This window comes from Spea bombifrons, chromosome 3, assembly GCF_027358695.1.
Source record: "Spea bombifrons isolate aSpeBom1 chromosome 3, aSpeBom1.2.pri, whole genome shotgun sequence".
NCBI lineage: Eukaryota > Metazoa > Chordata > Amphibia > Anura > Pelobatidae > Spea > Spea bombifrons.
In genome coordinates this window covers 116,620,710-116,633,394 of record NC_071089.1, presented here as the reverse complement: position 1 = coordinate 116,633,394, position 12,685 = coordinate 116,620,710, and the positions used below count along the sequence as shown (strand labels likewise).

Below are 12,685 nucleotides of genomic sequence, written 5' to 3'. Positions count from 1 at the left end.
AGAACATCAAGGCCCGCCCACACTGACAGCTCCACCCATCACTTGTTGGCAATATCTTTATTGAGTGCTTTCCGTCCAAAAACATGCGTCAGCCTACTAGGATGCTGGCAGCTCTGGGATTGGATGCTGCGGGGGAGTGGGCGGTGCCGGTAGGGATGCTGTAGCAAGTGAAGTTACTGGGATAACGAGGAGCATCCTTCACACCTCAGCTGGGCAGACGGCGGGCAAACTCCGGGCGGACATGGACTTCCTCAGGTCTCTCGGGCACCCGGAGGAGATTTTTAACCTTCTCAGGTTTAAGATGGGCGGCTGCCGGACGGTGATGTCCAAGCTAGACCGGGTGAGTCTGCCAGGAGGGATGCCAGCTTCTTTTCCTAGAGGTTGGCAGGGGGTTATAGGTATTCAGTGTCCTGCATCATTTTCCAAATTGCTGTGTTGAGGGGGATCTCTAATAAATCTCACCTGTAACATGAAATAGGCGCTTAAACCTCTACTGGGCTGTCCTAGAGGTGATACATTAAAAGTGACAGTTCTGGTTCATATACATTTTCTAGAGGTACTGCTTTGAGGTGACAGCACTGGGTAGGACACTTTCACTAGAGCTTCTGGATGAAGTCAGTAATGGCTAAAACAACTGCCCTAGAGGTGTCTAGGGTGACAGAAGTGGCTTATATATCTGTCCTAGAGGTACTACTTTCAGGTAACACCACTGGCTGATACACTTGCCCTAGAGGTGCCACAATAGGTGACAGGAGTGTGTAGTACACCTACCCCAGAGTCTCTTCCTGCTATAAAGACTGAAGGCAGACTCTGGAAGTATATGCCTATCCCATACATGTTTAAATTCCCTCTCTGCCCTAGCGGTGTCACTAATGGTCCATGTACCTGTCATAGAGATGTTGGACCGGGGATAAAAAACTAGCCAGCGCACCTGTCCTAGAGGTGTCCAGCTGAGGTTATAGCACTGGCCATCACACACACACACACCGAGCTCACAGCTGGCCCAGACACACTACACCTGCCCCAGAGTCATTACAAAGCTCTGGCCAGGGATTACACCAAACTGATTGACCACCTGTCCTAGAGGTGTCAGTCGCTCCTTCCTTTACCCCTTAGGGGGCGCAGGTATTTTACACTATTTTACTCTAGAGGACGGAAGGCTTTTCAGCTTTTATTCCACCCACACAAACCACATATTGTTTGTTTTTTTATTTTTTAGTAAAACAATAGCTTTTTTTTCAACATTTCTGAATAAAAAACTGTTTTATCTCAGGGTACAGAACGACCCTGAGTGAGACGTCCAGTTATCTCCAAATACGAATTGGAAAAAATTTATTCCAACCTGACAAAGTCTGACTTTTTGTTTCTGCTTGTTGCAAATGTGGCACAGATGCTGTTGGCGGAAAGATCGCAAGTCCTATGTGTCCAATTTGGGTGCTGGGCAGGTCTTGTGGACGCAATCTGCTACTGGGACAAGTCCTATGTGTTCAATCTGGGTGCCAGTGCTGGTCTTTGGGGTTTGCGATCTATGTTTGCAATTTGTTTTCCATGCATTATTTATTTGATCTATACCGATCAAGTTTGCTTGTGATTTTTCAGTTGATCTATGCCCCTTCCTAGATCTCTGGTCAGACCTCACATAGAGTTTTGGGTGCAGTTCTGGTGACCCCGTCTCTATAAGGATATTGTCATGCCCCTCTCACCCTTACCTGCCCCCCCGTAGCTGTCCTCCGTCACTGCAGGCCGTCCAAAACTTCGCGGAGTAGGATGAAGCCGCGGTCATTAGTAGCGTCGACTACCCGCAAACGCGAAAGGCCAAAACCGCAGCCTCAGGCATACCCAGCATGTACTAGCTGACTTGGCTGTTAGCAATCACACTCCTATAATGCCCAGGTTCTAGCATGTACTAGAAAAACTCCTCCCTCGACCCGACTGATCTCTCCAACTACCGTCCCATCTCTCTGCTTCATTTCACCTCCAAGCTTCTTGAAAGAATTGTTTTATATACAATTAACAATTAAAGTTTTTAGACTCCAACTTCCTGCTTGACCCTCTTCAATCTGGTTTTCGCCCTCGACACTCTACTTCCCCTCCCTCTCTCAGCTGGGGTACCCCAAGGCTCAGTTTTAGGACCCATTTATGTTCTCTCTTTACATTTCCTCCCTTGGCAAACTGATCTCATCCTTTGGCTTTCAATACCACCTGTACGCTGATGACACTCAGATCTATCTATCCTCCCCTGATCTCTCTCCCTCTGTCTTAGATTGTGTAACTAACTGCCTTGCATCTGTCTCTACCTGGATGTCTGAACGTTTCTTGAAACTCCTCATCTTCCCTCCCTCCAATGCTAAGTTTCCCCCATCTATCTCCCTCAATGTTAATGGTGCCATCATCTCCCTGTCTACTCATGCACGCTGTCTTGGTGTCACCCTTGACTCCGACCTTTCGGTCACACCCCATATTCAGTCTGTCTCTAAAAACTGTCGCCTCCATCTTAAAAACATTGCCCGCATCGTCCCTTCCTAGCACAGGATACCTCTAAGGCTCTTGTCCATGACCTGATTATCTCCTGTCTTGACTACTGTAACTCTGTCTTAGCCGGTCTCCCTCTTAACTGTCTCACCCCTCTACAATCTACCATGAATGCTGCTGCCAGACTTATCTTCCTCTCACATCGCTTTACTAATGTCTCTCCCCTCTGTCAGTCTCTTCACCGGCTGCCTGTGCGCTTCAGGATTCATTTCAAAATCCTCATTCTTACTTTCAAAGCCCTTCACAGAGATTCCCCTTCCTACATCTCCTTACTCATCTGTAAATACACTCCTAACCGGTTTCTCCGCTCATCCAATGATCTCCTTCTATCCTTTCCTCCGATTTATAGCTCTCATGCCCTCTTACAAGATTTCCCCAGGGCTGCCCCTATCCCCTGGAATGCTCTCCCCCGGTCTATCCGTCTCTCCCCTTGTCTTTATTCCTTCAAAAAATCCCTCAAGACCCACTTCTTTAAGGATGCTTAAGACATAGCACACTAACGCCCTCCCATATTCCTTTCTCTCACCTTTCTTAGTCCCTCTCCTGCAATACTTTTACTAGTGTGTAATACTTTTATCTATTGTGTAATACACCCTAAATCCCTCTAGACTGTAAGCTCGTTTGAGCAGAGCCCTCCTAACCTGTTGTCTCTGTTAGTCAATGTGTTACATTACATCCTACTTGTTATGTCCTGTCTACCCATTGTACAGCGCTACAGAATTTGATGGCGCTATATAAAACAATAAATAATAATAATAATAATAATGTACTGGTTGGCTGGGCATGATAGGAGTGCGATTGCTGTTAGCAATTATATATATATATATATATATATATATATATTAATATTGTTATTATTATTGTTTACATGTGAACTCAGCACTGGAGGCATAGAATCAGACATACAAATCCCATATTTGCAGGTATACAATAATAATGTATGGAAACATAGCATTACAGGTACAGATCAACTGGAAATCACATAAAAACTCAGCAATAAAGGTATTGATTAAACCCCCTAAATTACAGGCATAGATGACAGGTTGCACAGACTGCGACCTTGCGTCCAGACTGCCCACATAGAACCTGACCAGGACCCAAATTACACACATAGGACTTACCATCTTTGTCCCGAGCCCAGCATGAGTCAACTTTGTCCCCAGACAGCCCGGCCTGGGCCATCTTTGTCCCATAAACACCCTGCCTATGTCATCTTGGTCCCCAAGGCTCAAACATCCTGCTTGTGCCATCTTTCCCTTTCCACAAATCAATTATACAGCTATGATACACACAAACACTTTTACAGTCACTCACTAATTCACACTTTCATTCACATAATGAATTCACACAATCATTTATTCTCACTCATTCACACAAATAATTTGCACATTCATGAATGCATTCTCACAAACTCATTAATTATCTCCCTCATTCACACAATTAATCCACACATTAATTCATTCTCTCACTCATTCTCACTATCTACCTTTCCCCTTTTTCTACCCCCTTCTCACTATCTACCCCCTCCTCTCCCTCCCTTCTCACTAGCCCCCCATCTGCCTCCGTGTTCCTGCTCTGCCGCAGTGCGCGCTGCTGAGCGCCTGAATATGATGTCATATTCCGGCGCTCAGCATGACATGCCCCTGACCGCGACAGAGTTAGAGGCCTTGTGCTAGGCACCGCTCTCTCTCCTCCGCGTCAAAAAAACTGACGAGGCTGCCCAGGACCCAGGCAATCCGGAACATGTGGTCACTCTAGGTGGCACCCCCCTGATGAGCAGCACCCAGGGCGGACCACCCTCGCTAGGTACACTACTGAGCCGCACATTTGATCGCCATTCACACAGTACAAGCTGTGCAAGTAGGGGAAGAGCTCCCAGCCATCAGTTCCCCGCCCAGCCCAAAGTCTCCCTGCCCTCCCAAGTGACTGACGTGAGGGGGGAGGCGGGGCTAACAACTTTCTGCTTCCCAGTCCCTTCCTGCAGTCACACTGATGATTGGCCCCGTCCCTTTCCTTATAGCGTCCACACTGTTCAGCAACTCATCTAACAGTAAATATAAAAATTAATATTTAGGCTGCTGAAAGTTAGGGGAGGTGAGGGTTAATTTAGGGGCAGTTATGGTTGATGAGATGTTTAGGGTTAATTTAGGGACATTTATGGTTGATGGGATGTTTAGGGTTAATTTAGGGACAGTTATGGTTAATGGGGTCTTTAGGGTTAATTTAAAGACAGTTATGGTTGATGGAGTGTTTAGGGTTAATTTAAGGGCAGTTATGGTTGATGGGATGTTTAGGGTTAATTTAGGGGCAGTTATGGTAGCGCTGCGGGGAACTCTCCTCTCTGACAGCCGGGAAGGTCTGCGCGATGGACGCAGACAACCCCCACTGCTAACGGCACCTCCTTCCGGCTGCAGCAGAAGTTGCCTACGTGAATCTGGTCGTCTACCTGCTGCCCCTACTACACACCAGGGAGTCAGAAGCACCGGTAAGTTTGGGGGGGAGTTAAATGGGGGCATAAGACAGGAGGATCCAGATGCCCTGCAGCGCTGCGGGGGATCTGGATCTTAGTCTCACAGTCAGACCTATTTGAGGTCTGATTATAAGACGACCTCGATTATAAACCTAATTTATTATTATAATCGAGCAAATACGGTACTTAGACTGTGATTATCTGGCCCAGATGTTCTCTTCTTAATTGCACAAGTTACTAGTCATCTGCTACAAAATGCTTCTCCATCACTTGATACAGCATGTAGATCTTATCCTGTCTCTCTCCCCAAAAGGACTCCATGAGTGAGAGCCTGCAGACCTGCTACAGATACCTGAATGAAACCAGTCGGAGCTTTGCGCCCATCACCCAGGTTTTGGAAGGAGAATTGAGGTGAGAAAAGAAGATGACTTTAGACACAGGCGGCCCCAAGACGTGTCGGTTAAAAATTTAATCAAAGTGCAGAACATGAGTTACCACGGAAAATACTTTTCTGTTTGCATTCTATCAGCTGTTCTTTTTAACATATATTATATATTTACTAAATCATTAGCATCTCAAGATCACAAGGAAATCAGGTCATCGAGCTTTATATAAACCGGATTCTCTGTTTTCCTGTTTACTCAGTCTACAAATTTAATGGGAAAACAAATCTAACACATAAATGGGGAGTTTGATCCTCTTGAATGAGCCGATTGCACAGGTTGCTTCACTACTGGATCCAGGCAGCACATACCAGGCCTGTGTTGTATACTGGAACACAATGTAACATCAAAGAGAAGTGCGTTTTGTTTAATATTGTTCCAATCACCTCCCTTTATCTGCAGGCGCCTTTATTGTCAGTCATGTGATATTTTAGGTGACTTTCCCGGCTCAAACACCGCACTGAGCTGCGGTTTTATGACAATGCTAATGAAGTCCCGTTTATGTTAATGAAGTCTCTTTCTCCAGTGCAAACTCGTCCTGTGCTGTAGGTGACTACTACAGATTCCATTAACCAAGCTGTGCTCATTATCTAGATTAACAATTAATTTAAGCCATTTTCTTTTGACAGCCATTGTAGTATATTTCCTTAAGTGTACTTACTCTCCTTTTGATAAAGCAAAAAAACCTTCTTGGGGTTATATGGAAGCTCAGAGACATCATTGCATGACATTACATTTATTTATAAAGCGCCGGCAGATTCCGCAGCGCTGTTACAGTGAGTAGAACAATTTATAAACACATACAATAACAAACTGGTGCAAAGGAGAGGAGAGCCCTGCTCTTGTGAGCTTACAATCTAGTGGGCGGTTGAGGGGAGACAATAGGAGAGCACTGCTTGGATGGGGATGAGTTGATCTAGTTCCAATGTTGTGTTGAAGCTGCTGATTTTTCCGATGGTTTGATTATGATGGTTGGGAGTAATGGGAAGGAATGTTGTTTTTTGAAAGTTGCGTATGAGGCAGATTTCTGCAGCGGTACTCGGTATGTAGTTTCCCTCCAGTTTAACTCCAGTGTAACTCTTAACTGCCCACTTGTGAAGAGTCCACCCGGGAAGAGGCCACAGCAGCTACACTGAAGTGACAGAACTTGTCCTCCCTAATGTTGAGCTGCTGATCGGGCGGCTGTGCGTCCCCCCGCAGCTGCACCTGAGGTGAGCACAGCTCTTGCCTCACCCTACCTCTGCCCCTGCAAAGCGGGACAAAGGTAAGGATAGACGGGACAGCCATCTCCACATCTGTTGCTGACCAGAGCTCCGTTGCTTGGTCATGGGGTAGGAAACAACACCATCCTGCAGCAGGCTCATCTCCCCGCGATCACTGAATCGCAAAAACCCACGTGCACAATGAACAGGCCTTAGTCACATTCTGTCTAGCACTGGGAGGCATCACTATGCTAATGGAGTCCAATTAGTGAAACATGACTTCTGTTCTTGGTCAGCCAGCTCCTGAAAAGGATCTCTCATATGCTACAGATGAGTGTTAATTACCCAAAGCCCTATATATATATAATATATCAACGCTCCAGTTGCTCAGTTGACTGCTGCACTTGCTTCTGCTTTCCAGCAGTCTTTGCTGCCCTGAACTCCTGTGTTTTTCGTTCCTGAACTTTTGCTGCTGATATCGACCTTTGGACTGTTTATTGACAATGCCTTTGCCTGTTCTGGTGGCTGCCTTAGTATCAGAACCCTTGCCCTTGTATTCCAGAAACCCAACTCCATACTCCAATGTATTGCATAGATCAAAACTGCTGTATCAGTTAAACGTTATTATGTTCTGCAGTCTTGTCATGTTGGTGACGTGTTTGTGTTTTTTTGCTCTTGTTGGCAGGGATGCAGTTTGTATATTTTACTTGGTCATTCGGGCTCTGGACACCTTGGAAGACGATATGACCATTAACTTAGAGAAAAAGATTCCAATGCTACGTAACTTCCATACCTACCTGTATGACCCAGAGTGGAAATTCACTGAGAGCAAAGACAAGTACAGTCAGGTTCTCAAGGACTTCCCAACGGTACTTTCCACTTTTTCCATTATTATATAGAATAATTTCATTACCACTGTTTTAGCTAGTATAAACAACATGTAGTAAATAATTTCTCACTTCTTTTTTTCTTATCAGATCTCTCTGGAGTTCAGAAATCTTGCTGTTGTTTACCAAGATGTTATTGCAGACATATGTGCCAAGATGGAGGAGGGGATGGCGGACTTCCAGGAAAATAAAGTGGACTCTTTGAAGCAGTGGGACGAAGTAAGAGATACACAAAATAAATTGTAGATGCTCTTCCAAGATGTTATTTGTTTTCGAGAAGCATCCTCTTCTCCTGTTCAGCCAACTGTTTCTAGCTGTTGTAAGCTTAAGTATTAATTTTTTTGTAAGTTTTTTTCTATGTTTCATTTTCAGTACTGCATTACAACCAGTGGTCTGGTTGCACTTGGCTGGTGCCATCTGGCTTCGGCATCAGAATTGGAAGATGGAGACGTTGGCCTGGACATACACTTTGCAAACACAATAGGCCTGTTTTTGCAAAAACCAACATCATCCGTGATTACCTGGAAGATCAATTGGAAGGTCGGGAGTTCTGGCCAAGAGAGGTCAGCACAGACCCCAAGTCCGCTGTTTAGTTTGTTTTAGTGTTGGTGATGTTGAGGAAATTCCAGCTTTTCTAGTTATAATTATTTTATGTAAAATGGAAATGCTTAGCCATTAGCATTTTGCTTGCACTCAAAGGTTTAGTAAAATGTGAGAGCAGACACTCTGGACTTCAGTGCAGACATTTGGGTCTTCTAATGGATTTCACTGGAGCAGCTTTTAAGTTCCTGATTTTCTGGTGACTGATTCTTTCCCACCGACAGTTATGAGAATCGGCCATCTTCTGATGTCCACCGTAGTTAGTCATGAGCACAGTTCGGAAGGAAGGCCTGCAATGTTTTTAGGTTAGACATAATACCAAGATTACATAAAATAGTGGTGCACAACTTCTGCCTCGAGGGCTACAAACAGGTCACAATTTTTGGATGTCCATTCTTGATCTAAGGCATCTCATTTTTTTGAAAAGGTAAACATTTGTTGTTTGTTGGCAAGGATATACAAAATTCCTGACCGATTTGTGGTTCTCAGTTACTGGAGATGTACATACAGGCTGTAAATCAGCGATTCTAAAAATATTCTCAAGGTTCTAGCTTTACCTGTTGGATTTAAAATACGTCATCCCTAGATTGTGGATCATTAATAGTCTCGCTGGGCAAGCTGATGTTGGCTCCTGCTGAAGCGGCCTCATTCATGGTGGAAGAGTGTAAGCCAAAAGCAAAACTCCTTTCATTTACATTTTTGGTCTTCGCAAGCATCCACATGAACACTTGTATAGAGTTTTTTCATCTTTGGGTGAGCTCGGCACAATGAGCAAAGTCTGTGGTCAAGTTTGGCTTGTGCTGTACATGGGTCAGTTTAACTGCCTCTAATTGGTGGTGCAGCTGAGAACTGTCTAGTACCATCTGTTTGGTAACAACACTTTTTTAACCCCTTCAATCCCAGGGGTTTTTGGTACCTCAAGTCCCGGAGAAAATTTTACATTTTTGTGGTATGTCGGTTCAGCGACTATTCTCCTTTCCTGTGAATAATGTACCCATGTAAACTGTATCTATATTTTGTTTTTTTCAAGGAGAGATAGAGCTTTATTTTGATACAATAGTAAGATGATGAGCTGAACATTTAGGATGAGAAATTTAGTAAAAACTAGCGGAAATGAGAAAATTTTGAGATAATTGAAATTTTTCCTCTAAATCCTCACAAAATTAGGTAAAGTGATGGAAAATCCCCTCCAAGTTTATGAATTCAGGTGTCCTGATTTAAAGAAATACCTAATTTATATAGATTTTCCATACTTTCCCAGCACTTATAGGGAGCATACTATAAGGTGTACAATATTCGTATAATTTTTATGCTTATGGCTTAACGGGTTTGGGGGTTGTAAACGGGGGCAGGAGGGTTATATTGTTTGGATGTTGTGTTAGGGCAATGGGATTTAAGGTTTTTCTTTTTTTTTAATTAATTTTATCTTTTTTATATATTCATTTTTTTATTTTATTTTTTGTATTTTTTTATATGGTTAGAGGTCCTCTTAGGGAACTTTTGAACATGTTATAAATGCCAGTGATGTCACAATGACATCACTTAGCTCACTTTGTTTTTTTTATTATTATTTATTGTATTATTTTAGTGATTTATTTTTTAAATCACTAATCATTTTTTTTTGTTTTGTGTTTCAGTATGTGAGGACAGTGAGAAATATGGTTTCTCACTCTCCTCCCTGCGATCCCCCTGCACCGATCACACTGTGATCGCTATGCAAGCCCCCACAGACTTGCATATAGATTGCAGTGTGTGCCTTATTGGAGCGATCGGATATCCCAGCAGGGTCTGGACGTGACCCGGAAGGGAATGCCCAATCGGTGTTTAAAAATGTAACAGTTTTTCAGCGTTCATGCCGGAAGCGATTACATCAGATCGGACAGCAGAAAGCTGGCTTCTGCTGTCAGGGGGGAGTTCAGGCTGTCCCCCGTGTGTCATTGCCGCTGCAAGAAGTGCAGGATGTACCAGTACGTCTATAGGGGATTCTTGGGATGCGTTTTTTGGACGTACCGGTACGTCTATAGGGGACTGAAGGGGTTAATTGTGTTCTTTTGTCAACTCCTTGATTCACCTTTTGTTTGTGCACCAGGTGTGGAGTAAGTATGCAAAGAAGCTCTCAGATTTGGGAAAGCCAGAGAACATCGTCCCGGCTCTGCAGTGTTTGAACGAGTTGATTACCAACGCCTTGAACCACGTGCCGGATCTCCTCAGATACCTGTCACGGCTTAAAAACAAACGCATCTTCAAATTCTTTGCCATTCACCTGGTGGGTACCTAGCTGTATGTCTGATGTTTAACCATTGAAGAGCCGTTGTCTTTGTTTATAGATTTTAATATATCCAAAATAATTTACTAAATCCATCTTTCACTGGTGCTTAAAAGAAAATGCATGACAAGCTCTGTACACATTATTACAAAAATATAGTGTTCCTCCTTAACCAGCCTCTTGTGTTAATTTTGTTATGTAATTTATTATTATTATTATTACTATTTTTAAGGCAATGACTATAGCCACTTTGGCTGCGTTTTACAACAACCAACAAGTATTTAAAGGCGTTGTGAAAATCCGCAAGGGACAGACTGTCACTCTAATGATGGAGGCCACCAACATGGACGCTGTGAGGGCCATCATGCTCCAGTATATTGAAGAGGTAAGAAAGTTTTCTCTTTGTTTTTATCAACCAACATCTGCTAGAAATTCAATGTTCTGTTCTCCTTTCTTTCATTGATATAAACTTGTATTAGTATTAACAGAGCACATATTAGGAAGAATACACAGACACTATGCATTATGAAGGGCCAGTTCAGGTTGTTATTGCAAGTGGAACGCACTAATTGTCCTTGCATAAAACTGAAAAAAATTACATGATTACAGATATAAACAGGATCTAAAAACACAACTAAACCCCCCTCCGGCTGTTTCCCATGATCCCCAAGCGGGGATTGCATTAGAATCCTACCGTCAGCCCAAACAGGATTTTGTAACCCACTTTCTGGACTCTCCCTGCGTTATTTTGACAGACTGCGCATGAGCCTTTATCCCTGGGTATTATTTACAACTTTACAAGACCCTTTGTAAACCTATTTTTGCAAATAAGAGAACGGTTTAAAATGTGATGTGCAGGTTTAAGGAATATTCACTTAGCTGAAACCTAAAGAAACTGCTTGTAATTTCACCGGTTGCTAAATATATATCTTTTCATTTACAGATCTATCAGAAAATTCCTCCGACAGACCCCACGTCAGACAAGACACAGCAAATAATTTCCTCCATACGCAGCCTCTGCTTACCCAGCGCTTCGGTTGTATCACATAAATATTTGTCCCCCATTTATCTGTCTTGTGCCGTACTTCTGGCTGCCTTCAGTTATCAGTACCTGGGCACGGTGTCCCAGTAGGGTGACCACATTTTATTTCTGCCATTCAGGGACACACTATGAAGCGCATGAGATTACACACACACACACATATATATATATATATATATATATATATATATATACACACACACACTTTAGACATGCATTTTTAACTACATAATATGTACTTATCTCTTTGAAAGTAAAGACCGTGATTAAAATATGATTTCAAAATAACAGCTGAACTGTGCAGTTAGTTTTCATTCTTTAATAGTAGACCCTGCTGCTAATATATATATATATATATATATATATATATATATATATATATATATATATTAGACCCTGCTGCCGATATATATAAATATTAGACCCTGCTGACAATATATATAAAAATATTAGACCTTGTTGCCAATTCATTTTATATTGAAAAAAAACTGGGCCCTGCTCCACGCTACCTATCATGCAATCACTCCCTTTTTCCTGGACCAAATCTTCCACACTGAATCAGAATCAGACATACAAATCCTGTATTTGCAGGTATACAATAATAATGTATGGAAACATAGCATTGCAATTATAGATCAACAGAACACACAAACTCAGCATTGCAAGTATAGATCAACTGGAAGTCACATCTAAACTCAGCACTGAGGGTATAGATCAAATAAACAACACATGGAAACAGCACTCCAGGTATTGATCAACTGAATAAGGCATGGTATGTGAAGCCTTGCGGCGGAGACTGAGGGGCGCCGAGTGGTTGCTGAAAACGTCATGAGCTACTGCTCGGTGCCCCTCTCTCTCCTCCGCATAACAAAAAAAATGACAGGTTTTAATCCCGGGACAATACATTGAGGCTGCCCGGGACTTAAGTCCCATTGCGGGACTGTCCTGGGCAATCCAGGACATGTGGTCACCCTATGTCCCAGGTGCCAAAGATCTAAGAACATGCAGGGCCAGCTGAGGTAACATTGATTTTTGTGACTCATCAGAGAACACGGCAGTTGAGGTACTTCTCATTCCCTGCTGCTTCATTGAGAGGTTCTGTATGGACCTTCCAAGTGCCATTTGCTTTATCCTCCCGGACCTGTGAAACCCTAGAGATTCTATCCCAGAGAAGAGTTTTCAAACAAGAACATAACACGTTAAGCACATGTCTAGTTCTGGCTCTCTGCAAGATCCAAGCACA

The 12,685-nt window shown here is 43.1% G+C and overlaps 1 pseudogene; it reads left to right on the top strand.

The window, feature by feature from the left end:
• The first annotated feature begins 223 nt into the window (after positions 1-223).
• On the top strand, positions 224-11,604 carry LOC128482752 (squalene synthase-like; annotated as a pseudogene).
• Positions 11,605-12,685: the final 1,081 nt, after the last annotated feature.